The sequence below is a fragment of the Phyllobates terribilis genome, unplaced genomic scaffold, assembly GCF_046119375.1.
Source record: "Phyllobates terribilis strain yellow unplaced genomic scaffold, ASM4611937v1 Scaffold_810__1_contigs__length_643294, whole genome shotgun sequence".
Taxonomy (NCBI): Eukaryota; Metazoa; Chordata; class Amphibia; order Anura; family Dendrobatidae; genus Phyllobates; species Phyllobates terribilis.
The window spans coordinates 212,980-224,775 of NW_027363570.1; positions in this window are offsets into that span (position 1 = coordinate 212,980).

Genomic DNA, 11,796 nt, shown 5'->3' on the forward strand with positions numbered 1-11,796 from the left:
TAGAGCCCCCCATAATATAATAACATATAGAGCCCCCCATATTGTAATCACATATAGATGTGTGGCACCCCAGGAGTCCGGTTGCCACAGTGGCATTGGCTCCCTCACAGAGGGTGATGTTATGCCTGGAAGCAAGGAGGGGTCCCCTAATCAGGTTTGCCAGCATACAACACTTTCCTGGCTCCAGACCAGAAATGGGAGCCCCTCCCCTTTACACTGGAATCTGGAGGCGGGGTTAGTAAGCGTGAGTTGAGAGGAGTTGGAGAAAAAATCCAAATCTACTAACCTTGAGGTAATTAACCTTTCTACACATGCTTTGTCCGATAACCAACGAGAGGTTCTTGCTTTGGGTTTAACGTTTGTGCCGACTAATAACTATAATTTCTTTACAGTACTGAAGGATCTACAATTATTTCTTAGAAAGGTGATTCTACGGAAATTGCACACCAAACCCTTGTCGGACATCCACCTGAATACCACTATGGAAAAAGAGGCCCTGTCAGCTCTAGAGGAATTGGAGAGTGAAAATATCTCAACCCAGAAAGGTAATTTCCCCTGTTCGGTTCTGGCTAGATCTACGACTTTCCCTCCCTTTCTCCTCTGCCCACAAGTAGAGATATTTAACAAACTCGTTAGTAATGACCTGAGGACATTGCCAGGGGGACCTAAACATGATAATCTCACTGTTGGTCAGGGCACTTAGCGAGCTACAGTCGCTTAAGGATGTAGTATTCAAACCTGCGGATAAGGGAGGGAACGTGGTGATCTGGCCAGTTGCGAAATACGAGAAAGAAGCCTTTAGACAACTTAGGGACCGGTCTTCATACATCACTCTACCTAACAATCCCTTGACAGCTTTCAGGGCGGATCTTTTTGACATTCTTGAGCGGGCCTATGAACAAGGTATTATACCAAAAAAAATCTTTGATGGCCTATGTGTCAAATGCCCAGTTATTCCCACTTTCTATTTACTCCCGAAAGTGCATAAGAATCTTAGGGAACCACCGGGGCGTCCCATTGTCTCTGGCATTGGAGGGCTGTGTGATCCCATTTGTAAATTCATCGAATATTATTTACATCCACTTGTTGAGACCCTGCCCTCCTATGTCAGGGACACTGGTGACGTCCTTAGGAAAGTTGATGGTTTATACCTTGACTCAGGTAGTCTTCTAGTGGCCATTGACGTTGAGTCATTATATACTAGTATTGACCATGTGGATGGACTACGGGCCGCGGCGTTCTTTCTCGAGACTAGCAGTCTAGATGTCTCTCTCCGTGCACTGATCCTGGAATTATTAGAGTTCATATTGACTCATAATTTCTTCACATTTAAAGATAGATTTTTTCTTCAGAAGCGGGGCACTGCGATGGGCGCGGCGTGCGCGCCGTCCTGCGCTAACCTCTTTCTCGGGCTTTGGGAGAGGGAGGTTTTCGGGGGGGGGGCGCGTGCGCCGCTACCCATGCGCAGTGCTGGTATAGATATATAGATGATATCTTTATCATTTGGCAAGGTCCCGAGAGTGAGCTTCATGATTTTATCTCTTCTCTGAATTCAAACGACCTAAATATTAGACTTACTTACACTTGGGATTCGACCCATATTGATTTTTTGGATATTGGGATTACTGTCCAACAGGATGGCCTAGTGCTGACTGATGTTTTTCGCAAAAAGACATCAGTGAATGCATTACTTCATGCAACATCTGCGCATATACCGTCTACTATACGGGCCATTCCAGTGGGACAGTATCTCAGAGCAAAGCGCATTTGTTCTACTGATGCGGCGTTTGAGGCTCAGTCTCGGGACCTCCAACAGAGATTCCATGATCGAGGTTACAGTGCACGGAGTATCAAAAGAGGCTATAGACGGGCGAGGAGGACTCCGCTTGATCTCCTAACTAGCGTCAAAAAGTTACCAGAGAAGGATCCCCCCATTAGGTTCATATCGACATATAATAGTCATTGGCATGCGATACGAGGAATTCTCAATAAACATTGGTCAATTCTTAAAACCGAACCTACACTCAATAAGATTCTGCCTGATAGACCATTAATGACGGCCCGGAGGGGTAAAAATCTGAGAGACTCGTTAGTCAGGAGTCATTATGTTGCCCCCACTCCTGCTCCCTTTGGGATGGTCAACAAAAAAAGATGGGGATGTTACCCATGTGGATCTTGTATGGCGTGCAGAAATATAATTCGTACTAAATCATTCTTCGCCAATAATGGCCAAGAATTTAAAATCACGCACTATATTTCTTGCAGCTCTACACACATTGTATATATGGCTACCTGTCCATGTAATCTTAGTTATGTGGGACTTACTTCCCGTGAATTTCGGGTGCGTGTTAGGGAACATATCAGGGACGTGATTGCTGCGTGGGATATCTCTGATGTCTCAACACTCAAGACTATCCCGCGGCACTTCAAGCTGCGCCATAATTGTGATCCCTCATCCCTTATATTCAGGGGTATTGACATGGTACATTTGGGCACGAGAGGGGGTAACTACAAGCGTACTTTGGCGCAGCTTGAGTGCCGCTGGATTGCTATCCTGGACACGGTGACCCCTGGTGGTTTGAACGAAATTAACAGTTTTTCATCATTCTTATAGAGATATCTTTTCCCTTGTTTTTTATGTGGATTTTAACTTCTTTTGTTTATGTTGAAATTTTTCCTTCATAGCTTTGCATCTTGTTATCACCATTTATATGCCTCGACTACCACATGGAACTACTGGACACTCTAGGGATGTAACGATCTCATCAATCAGGAATCAATCACCATATACAAGATTTCAATGATTCAATGGAACGACATTATTGTATCTGTATTGACATTGCATCTGTATATATGTTTATACTGTACTGATGTCTCTCCCGATTAGGGTGACAGTCGTTTTCTTATTGATTCACTGTTTTCCCTCTCTTGTATACTGTGCTTTGTTACATACATTTAGTTGTATCTCTGTGCCCTCACTTCATCCCTTACTTGTCATGGCTGCCGCTGAGCCGCGCATGCGCAGTGCCGTCCTGCTCCGGCCGCGTCCCGTCGGGCTTCCGTACGTCGGGGCTGTGGATGGTGACGTCACTAGTTGCACGTCCCTGCCCATGGTTCCGTCGGGAAACTGGCCGGATGTGACGCGGTGCGGGGGTACGTCCTGTCACTCCGCATGCGCTGCAGTAATCAGCGCTGTCACCTGCATTCAGTCTGTGCTGGAGATAAAATGGTGCTTATTCGTTCCACAACCACCGCCCCCCGAAGAAGCCACGCGAAACGCGCGTCGGGGCTGCAGAGTGGCTTAGTGGTAATTTTTGTACCTTATGGGTGAGCACTCTGGTTCTACTTGTGATCGCTATTTCTGCCTGTTCAACTTCTTTCAGTGACTCTCTATGATTGCTTCTCTCTGTGTGGAGGTACCTACCTTGGGGAGACCATTTTAACTCCATACAGTGCCTCTTGCTACTTTTTTACTGTACACATGTACTATAGACTATGATATGCTATAGTTGAATAGGGTTAGCCAGTTGTTCCCCTAGGACCCACTTATTTATTGCTGCTCTGCACTTGTGTGTATCCTTACCTCATAAGATCTATTTTCTTAACTTTGTTATGTGATTTTATCTTATCTATGAAATAAAGTGTTTTTTATATATTAATATGGATTTACAATTGATTTGGGAAATTACTCCAATTTTGTAGGCTGTATAAAGGAGGACAACGAGGAAGGACCTGGGGAAGGGAGCTGTGAATAAGCTCGCCCCAGAGGGAAGCGCAAGTGAACCGGACACCGGAGTCCATGGTTGTGGGGCACTGAAGGCCCAGCAGCTGAATCCGGAGGGCAGGAGACTGCAGGTCTCCTGGCACGACCAGGCGCCCGGCGGCACAGCAGCACCATAGGGCCCTGCACCGCCATGTGGGAGCGACACTTAAGGAAGGCCTGAGCTGCCTGCCATACAGGTGAGGAAAAAGATGCTTTACTCAAGGACGAGGGCCGCAGCATAGCTTCAAGCAGCAAGGAATAAAGAGAATAGCGCAGAGGGAAGGCTAACAACTCCACCTGGCGAAGTGGATCCCCAACTTGGTTCCAGGCCGCCCGGACCTCTACTACCAGCTAGTACCCGTGCCCCGGTCAGCTTAACAAACCGCAAGTAAAGATAAGAGGAAACCGCCATTAAGCTGTGGACTGGTCATTATCTGCGCCATCGCCTGCAATACACCGCACCAACAACATCTACCTCCACAATTCTACATATACTGCCCTGGAGCTTAGCTCTGCCTGTGGAGAGGTGAACCAACTCTGCTGCATCACCACCAGCTCCAGTGTATCTGCACCGCAGTGACAGCCCCATATAGCCGCATACCACAGGTGGCATCACGAACATTATCTCCAAAAACTTTATTCACCTTTTACTTTCCCTTTAATTGACCGGGTCACTGCCACTGTGACTTCCCCCAGCATCGACCGGCCCGGCTACCGAGTACCCCATGGCCCAGGGGGCGCGTCAACCTGGCGTCACGAACAGGGTAAACAAAGCCCGGTGTAACCCGGTACTGTGTGCCCTAGAGTTTACTGAACTGTATCATCACGTCATTTGCCATCAGCCGAGGGGAAGCTGGAGGCCCGATCCGAAACCACCGGGTAAGCAATGCCTCTCGCCAGCAGAGCGGCATACTGGTACGTCAACAGAAACCCAGGACCTGGCTGAGGTTCACTAGGGGGGAGGAAGATGCCCAACCTGGGAGAGGATTCAGCCGGGGGCGCAGCCGCCGCCACTGTAATGCCGTTATCAATGCCATATATACCAGGGGCGGCGTGGTTGCCCTAGTGCTCAGGGGCGTCGCACACCCTAAGCGAATTTGAGGAGAGACTCCGCAGTTTGTTTCAAGTGTACCCCCTGTCTGAGGAGCAAAAAGTCAGCATCCTCATAGGCCAGCTAATCGGTGCAGCCCAGAGGGAGGTGAAGTCCCGGGCAGGGACAAAAGCACTGTTAAGGAAATTCTGACCCTATTGAAGGAAACCTTTGACACCCGCACAGCAGCAGAGATTAAAATGAAGTTCTACGGGTGCAAACAAAGGGTGCAGGACAGTGTACGGGACTATGCTCTAAACCTGCAGGAGGAGCTGCGGGCCATTAAACAGGTAGACCCCTACAGTGTGCAAGACAAGGACAGATTGCTAACTGAGCAGTTTATCGAGGGGCTCCTGTCTAACGCTCACCGGACACAACTGCGCATTATGGCTCTGCAAAACCCTGATCTGGACTTTGCGCAATTTAAAGACAGAGCCATCCGGATGCTGCGAGAATCAACCCCAAGTGGCACTGCACCCCTCCAGCACCCAGCTATAACATACCACCAGGAGGTGGCATCCTTTTCCCTAGCACCTGTGGAGGCTGACACGCAGATAACAGAGAAGGATTCCACCGACCAGAGGGAGAAACAGCGATCGCTGCGACCAGGACTGAGAACCCATCTGTTGTCGCTGTCAAAAGGCGGGTCACCTCGCAAGATTCTGCAATTTAAACGAGCAACCCCTGGGGCAGAGGACCAACCCCCAGGAGTAAGATGACCAGACCCACAGAGCTGGCGAGACAAGTACGTGGGGGACGACTGGTCCTATCTGTCGTGCTTGATGGCATCTCGATGAATGCGTTGCTGGAGACTGGTTCCCAGGTGACAACGATGCCACATATCCTTTATAAACGATACTGGACTGATTCAGACATTACCCGCGGTCCAGATGAACATATTAACATCTATGCCAGCAATGGTCAGCCCTTGCCTCAGGTGGGGTATAAAGAGGTGACCATAAAGGTTGGCCGAGTAGAATTGCTATCACAAGGGATGATTATTGTTGATATTGATCACCGAGAAAGCCATCCTATGATAACCTTAGGCACCAATGTGATGGAGAATTGTCTTGGGGAAATTATTGTTTTGTTGCAACAGGTCGCAGAGTCTGCCAGCTCTGGTCAGCAGCGAGTTCTGCAGAAGAAGATCAAACCCCTGATGCAGAGACAACAGGTAGAGCTGTCTGGAGGAGAAGTCGGCAGTGTCAGAATGAGTGATCCATTCCCCATTGCAATGCCCCTAGGAGTGAAATGTTAATATGATGTCGGGCAGCCATAGGTCTCAGGGGTCAAGATTATCAGGCCCTGGTAGAACCCGTGTACTCTGATAGTAGGCCCACCATCTTGACAGACAGAGGGGTAGTCAATGTTCGCAAGGGGACAGTACCAATACGCGTCCTGAATTGTGGGGAGAAAGAGATCCATTTACCCCGGTATGCTACCCTTGTTAAGTTGTTCACTGTCAGTAACAAAGCAATAAAGGCAGTGGAACCCTTGCCTCCGTCCGAACAGACGGAAGACAATGGCCCCAAGGGGCAGATGGAGGATTGGTGTCAGAAGCTACAAGTAGGCACTGACACAGCCCCTTTGCACCAAAAGCATGGAGTATACCGGGTAGTCCAAGAATATGAGCGAGTCTTTAGCAAACACCCACTAGATTTTGAGCAGATAAAAGGGGACCAACATCATATCCCCACAGGAGATCATCCGCCCATTAAAGAGAGGTACCGGCCTGTACCACCAGCTCACTATCAATGTGCCAAAGGACTGTTACGGGAGATGAAGGAGGCTGGGGTGATCAGAGATAGTTGTAGCCCCTGGGCAGCTCCATTAGTCCTCGTTAGAAAGAAAAATGGTACAATGAGGATGTGTGTTGATTATAGGCAGATTAACCGCATTACACATAAGGATGCCTACCCATTACCCAGAATTGAGGAATCACTAGCTGCACTGAGATCCACTATCTATTTCTCCACTTTAGATCTCGCCAGTGGATATTGGCAGGTTTCTGTGGCAGAGGCGGACAGAGAGAAGACCGCATTTACGACACCAATGGGCCTCTGCGAGTTCAACTGCATGCCATTCAGGCTCTGCAACGCCCTGGGACCTTTCCAGCAGTTAATGGAGTGTTGCCTAGGACACAAAAACTTAGAAACCACTCTGCTGTATTTAGATGACATAATTGCCGAGGTGTTCGAAACCCTATCTGGTTATGGCCTGAAAGTAAAGCCGTGCAAGTGCCACCTGTTGAAGCCCAAGGTGCAGTACCTAGGTCATGTGGTAAGCGCCGAAGGTGTAGCACCAGACCCTGAAAAAGTCACCGTGATCAAGGACTGGCCAAGACCCTCCACTATCAAAGAATTGCGGCAGTTCCTCGGGCTAGTAGGCTACTACAGGAGATTCATCAAGGGTTTCACCAAGATAGCAGCATCCATGCAGGACCTCTTAGTGGGCCAGTCAAAGAGGGCCAAGAACCCGAATCCTCCGTTCAAATGGGGTAAAACCAGAAGACAAATCCTTCACTCGACTGAAAGTGGCTCTTACGGGAGATGAAGCCCTGGCCTAACCCGACTATGGCCAACCCTTTATTCTCCATACGGATGCCAGCTACGTGGGATTGGGAGCGATGCTGTCCCAGGTACAGCAGGGCAGAGAGAGAGTGATTGCCTATGCCAGCAGGAAGCTCCGTCCCACGGAAAGGAACCCCGACAACTATAGTTCCTTTAAGTTGGAGTTTTTAGCCACAGTCTGGGCTGTAACAGAGCGCTTCAAACACTACCTCGCCTCCTCCAGATTTACAGTCTTCACGGATAACAACCCGCTGACGCACCTGGAGACTGCAAAGCTTGGTGCCGTAGAACAAAGATGGATGGCTCGACTGTCCAACTACGAGTTTACCATTAAGTATCGGGCAGGGCATAAAAACGCTAATGCTGATCTATGGCACCCCTGAGGGTTCAGTCGCCACAGAGGTACTGCATCTCACCCAGAGGTGTGGTATCTCACTCTCAGGTAAGGAAAGAGTGCTGCCCGGGACCCTAACACCCGCATCCAACACTACACTACTCCAGAGCAGCAGGAGGGGCAAGATGCGTCTCTTTTCCTGCTGAGCCCTGTTCCTGGCTGGAGTGGGGGGAAACAAGTGAGGGGGAACCATGTATTGGGTGTGGGTGGAGGAAGATTAGGGAGCACTTAGAAGGAGGATATAAAAGAGGGAAGCCATCTTGGCAGTGTAGTCAGTCTGAGGAGGACAGTGAGAGGAGCAGGAGCTCTGCAGGAGGAGGGCCTAGCCAGAGAGGCCCAGGACAGACTGAGGAGAAGGAGCAGGAGGAAGAGCTCCAGGAGCGAAGAGGGGATCCCAGGGGTACGGGCAGTGCTGGAGGCCACCTGTACGACCGAATCTACCAGGCGGTGGAGGGATCGAGCCGCAGAGGGGACCGGCCCCTAACTGGTGAGAATTACAAAGTTCAACTAGAAACCGGAGGCTTCTGTACTTTCAGGGTGCAGTTTCTACATCCGCACTCATTCTCTAAAAAGCTAGCCACATAGGATCCAGGGAACTCCAGGTTGCCCAGAAAGGTCCAAGGATACCAGCTTGGGACATTGTTTGCGAGGCGCAGGGCAGGAAGTTTGAGAGCCAGCGCAGAAAGACGGCTGAGAAGGCCATATAGAATGGGGTCCTGTCAAGCACTCTTGAAATACCTGGGGGATTGCTGAACCCCTGCCCGGTGAATGCAGCACAACGTGGGGAGTTATGATCTGCAGTCGTAACCAGGAGCAAAGTGAGAACTGTGAGTAGACCCAGAAGACTGCACCCCACTGTCTCTGTGAATTATTGCTGCGCCATCACCCCCTGCACTACACTGCCCAGCATCATCTACAACAGCTATAACATCTACACTGCCCTGGAGCTAAGCTCTACCTGTGGAAAGCCAAACCAACTCTGCTGCATTAACACAGCTCCAGAGGACCTACTCCGCAGCAGCGGCTCCCTTTAGCCCCATGCCACAGGTGGCGTCACGAACTTTATATAAAAACTATAAATCCCCTGTAAATAACCTCTTTATTAACTGTCCTGGGTCACGGACCGGGTCCCGCCACTGTGACATCTCCCCTAGCAACGACCGGCCTGGCACCGAGTACCCCACGGCCCAGGGGGGCGCGTCATAGATGCGCTGTCTAGGATGCCCAACTTGCCAGATGGGGGAGAAGACCCGGGAGAGCTGGAGGAGATAGAGTTACCGGCTTTCCATCATCACGGGGTGACCCAGTGCTCCCACTGTGTGAGGAACGAGCTCTCCACCAACAGAGAGGCCACGTTTAACCCATTGCCCCACCATGGATGGGCAGAGACTCAGGATAGCATCCCGGCTGTCCACCTAGTAAAGGAGTTGCTGACACAAGCTGACTCACACCTTGATCCAGATGCTCCACAGGAGACCCAACAGTTGTGGAAGGAGAACAGCAAGCGGTTCATCTATGAGGGAAAGCTGTGTCGAAGAAACATCAACTTCCGGACACACGAACTGGTCTGGCAGGTGGTAGTCCCGAAGCGGGATATGCCAATGGTCTTAGAGGCGTACCACGATGGAGCAGGACACTTCGGGTGCAAGAAGTTGGAAGTCCTGATACGTGGGCGATTCTACTGGGCTGGCATGAGGAAAGCAATCGAGAGATGGTGTCGAGAATGTGGTCCATGCAACCTGAGACGGAAAGACCGTGATGGCCAGAGGGCTGCCCTGCAGCCCATAATCACCAAACAACCACTAGAACTGGTAGCCTTGGACCACATGAAGCTAGCCCCAAGCCAGTCAGGCTATGTCTACATTCTCACCATAGTAGACCACTAATCCCGATTCCTGGTAGTAGTGCCAGTGAAAGATCAGACGGCTAAGACCGCAGCCAAAGGGTTTCAACAAAACTTTTGTCGCCCGCACTCTTACCCTGAGCGAGTGCTTACCGACCAAGGCCCAGCTTTGGAAGCAGAAGTGTTTCAAGAATTTTGTAACTTGTATAGCTTCAAGAAAATAAGGACGACGCCATATCATCCCCAGACCAACGGGTATTGCGAGAAAATTAACCAGGTGGTAATAGACCTGTTGAAGACATTGCCCCTTGAGGAACGTAGCCTGTGGCCAGAGAAGTTACCAGATTTGGTGGACTTATACAACCACATCTCAGTGAACTCCACCAACTGTACACCCGCGTACCTGATGAGAGCAAGACCTGGCAAGATACCCATTGACTTAGACATGGGAGTTTTAACACCTGAGATGACATCACCAGATGCAGACTGGGATACGAAGCGGCAGCAACAATACCGCAAGGTGCAAGAATGTGTGGAGAGAAGGTTGTCCCAGGCAAGAGAGGAGAAAACTTATAATCAGCATGCACCTGCAGTTCCCTTGTCACCTGGAGAACAGGTACTCGAAAAGATGAGTTCACAAATTAGATGATCAGTGGGAGGTTGAGCCATACACCGTCTTACCTTCAAATTTTGACAACACCAAGGTGTGCCTCATCAGTAAAGATGGAGGAGAGACGTCAGCGGCAGTCTCAAGAGACTACCTGAAGATTTGCCCTGATCAATTGAGACACAAAGAGGAAGATCAAAACAGCCCCCAGCACACAGAAAAGATGGAAGAGACGGTCCAAACCATCCTTGGAGAATTTCCCCGGTCTTGGACGCAGGTGAATCAAGCAATCGTGGTAGCTGTCTTAACCTTTCCCCAAGTAGCTTCACCGGAAGCCACAGAGATTCTAGAACAGCAGAGAGACCAGTCAGCCCCAGAAACAGATTCTTCATCAGCAGCGGATCAGGAGAATCTACCCCCTGCTAGCGGTGAATCTGTCATACCCATGGTGAGTTTAGGAGTTCGCAGAAGGCGATCTGGTATACCAGTACTACGTAGGTCCACAAGAAGCGTAGTGAATAATGCAACCACCACACCAGCGGTAGACACTAGAGACCCGGGTAGGTCATTGGCAACAACTGTACTGCGTAGATCAACCTGTAGTACCATAGGTCTGCTCCCTGCCCGTTATAGGGACTAAGAAGTAGTAAAATAATAGTATACACTACCATTCTAAAGTTTGGGGTCACCCAGGCAATTTTGTGTTTTCCATGAAAACTCATACTTTAATTTATCAAATGAGTTGCAAAATGATTATAAAATATAGTCCAGACATTGGCAAGGTTGGAAATAATGATTTTTATTTGAAAGAATAATTTTCTCCTTCAAACTTTGCTTTCGTCAAAGAATGCTCCTTTTGCAGCAATTACAGCATTGCAGACCTTTGGCATTCTAGCTGTTAATTTGCTGAGGTAATCTTGAGAAATTTCCCCCCATGCTTCCTGAAGCCCATCACACAAGTTGGATTGGCTTGATGGGTACTTTTTGCGTACCATACGGTCAAGCTGCTTGCACAACAGCTCAATGGGGTTGAGATCTGGTGACTGCGCTGGCCACTCCATTACAGATAGAATACCAGCTGCCTGCTTCTTCCCTAAGTAGTTCATGCATAATTTGGAGGTGTGCTTTGGGTCATTGTCCTGTTGTAGGATGAAATTGGCTCCAATCAAGGGCTGTCCACAGGGTATGGCATGGCGTTGCAAAATGGTGTGATAGCCTTCATTATTCAAAATCCCATTTACCTTGTACAAATCTCCCACTTTACCAGCACCAAAGCAACCCCAGACCATCACATTACCTCCTCTATGCTTGACAGATGGCGTCAGGCACTCTTCCACAATCTTTTCAGTTGTTGTGCGTCTCATAAATGTTCTTCTGTGTGATCCAAACACCTCAAACTTTGATTTATCTGTCCATAAAACTTTTTTCCAATCTTCCTCTGTCCAATGTCTGTGTCCTTTTGCCCATATTAATCTTTTCCTTTTATTAGCCAGTCTCAGATACGTCTTTTTCTTTGCCACTTTGCCCTG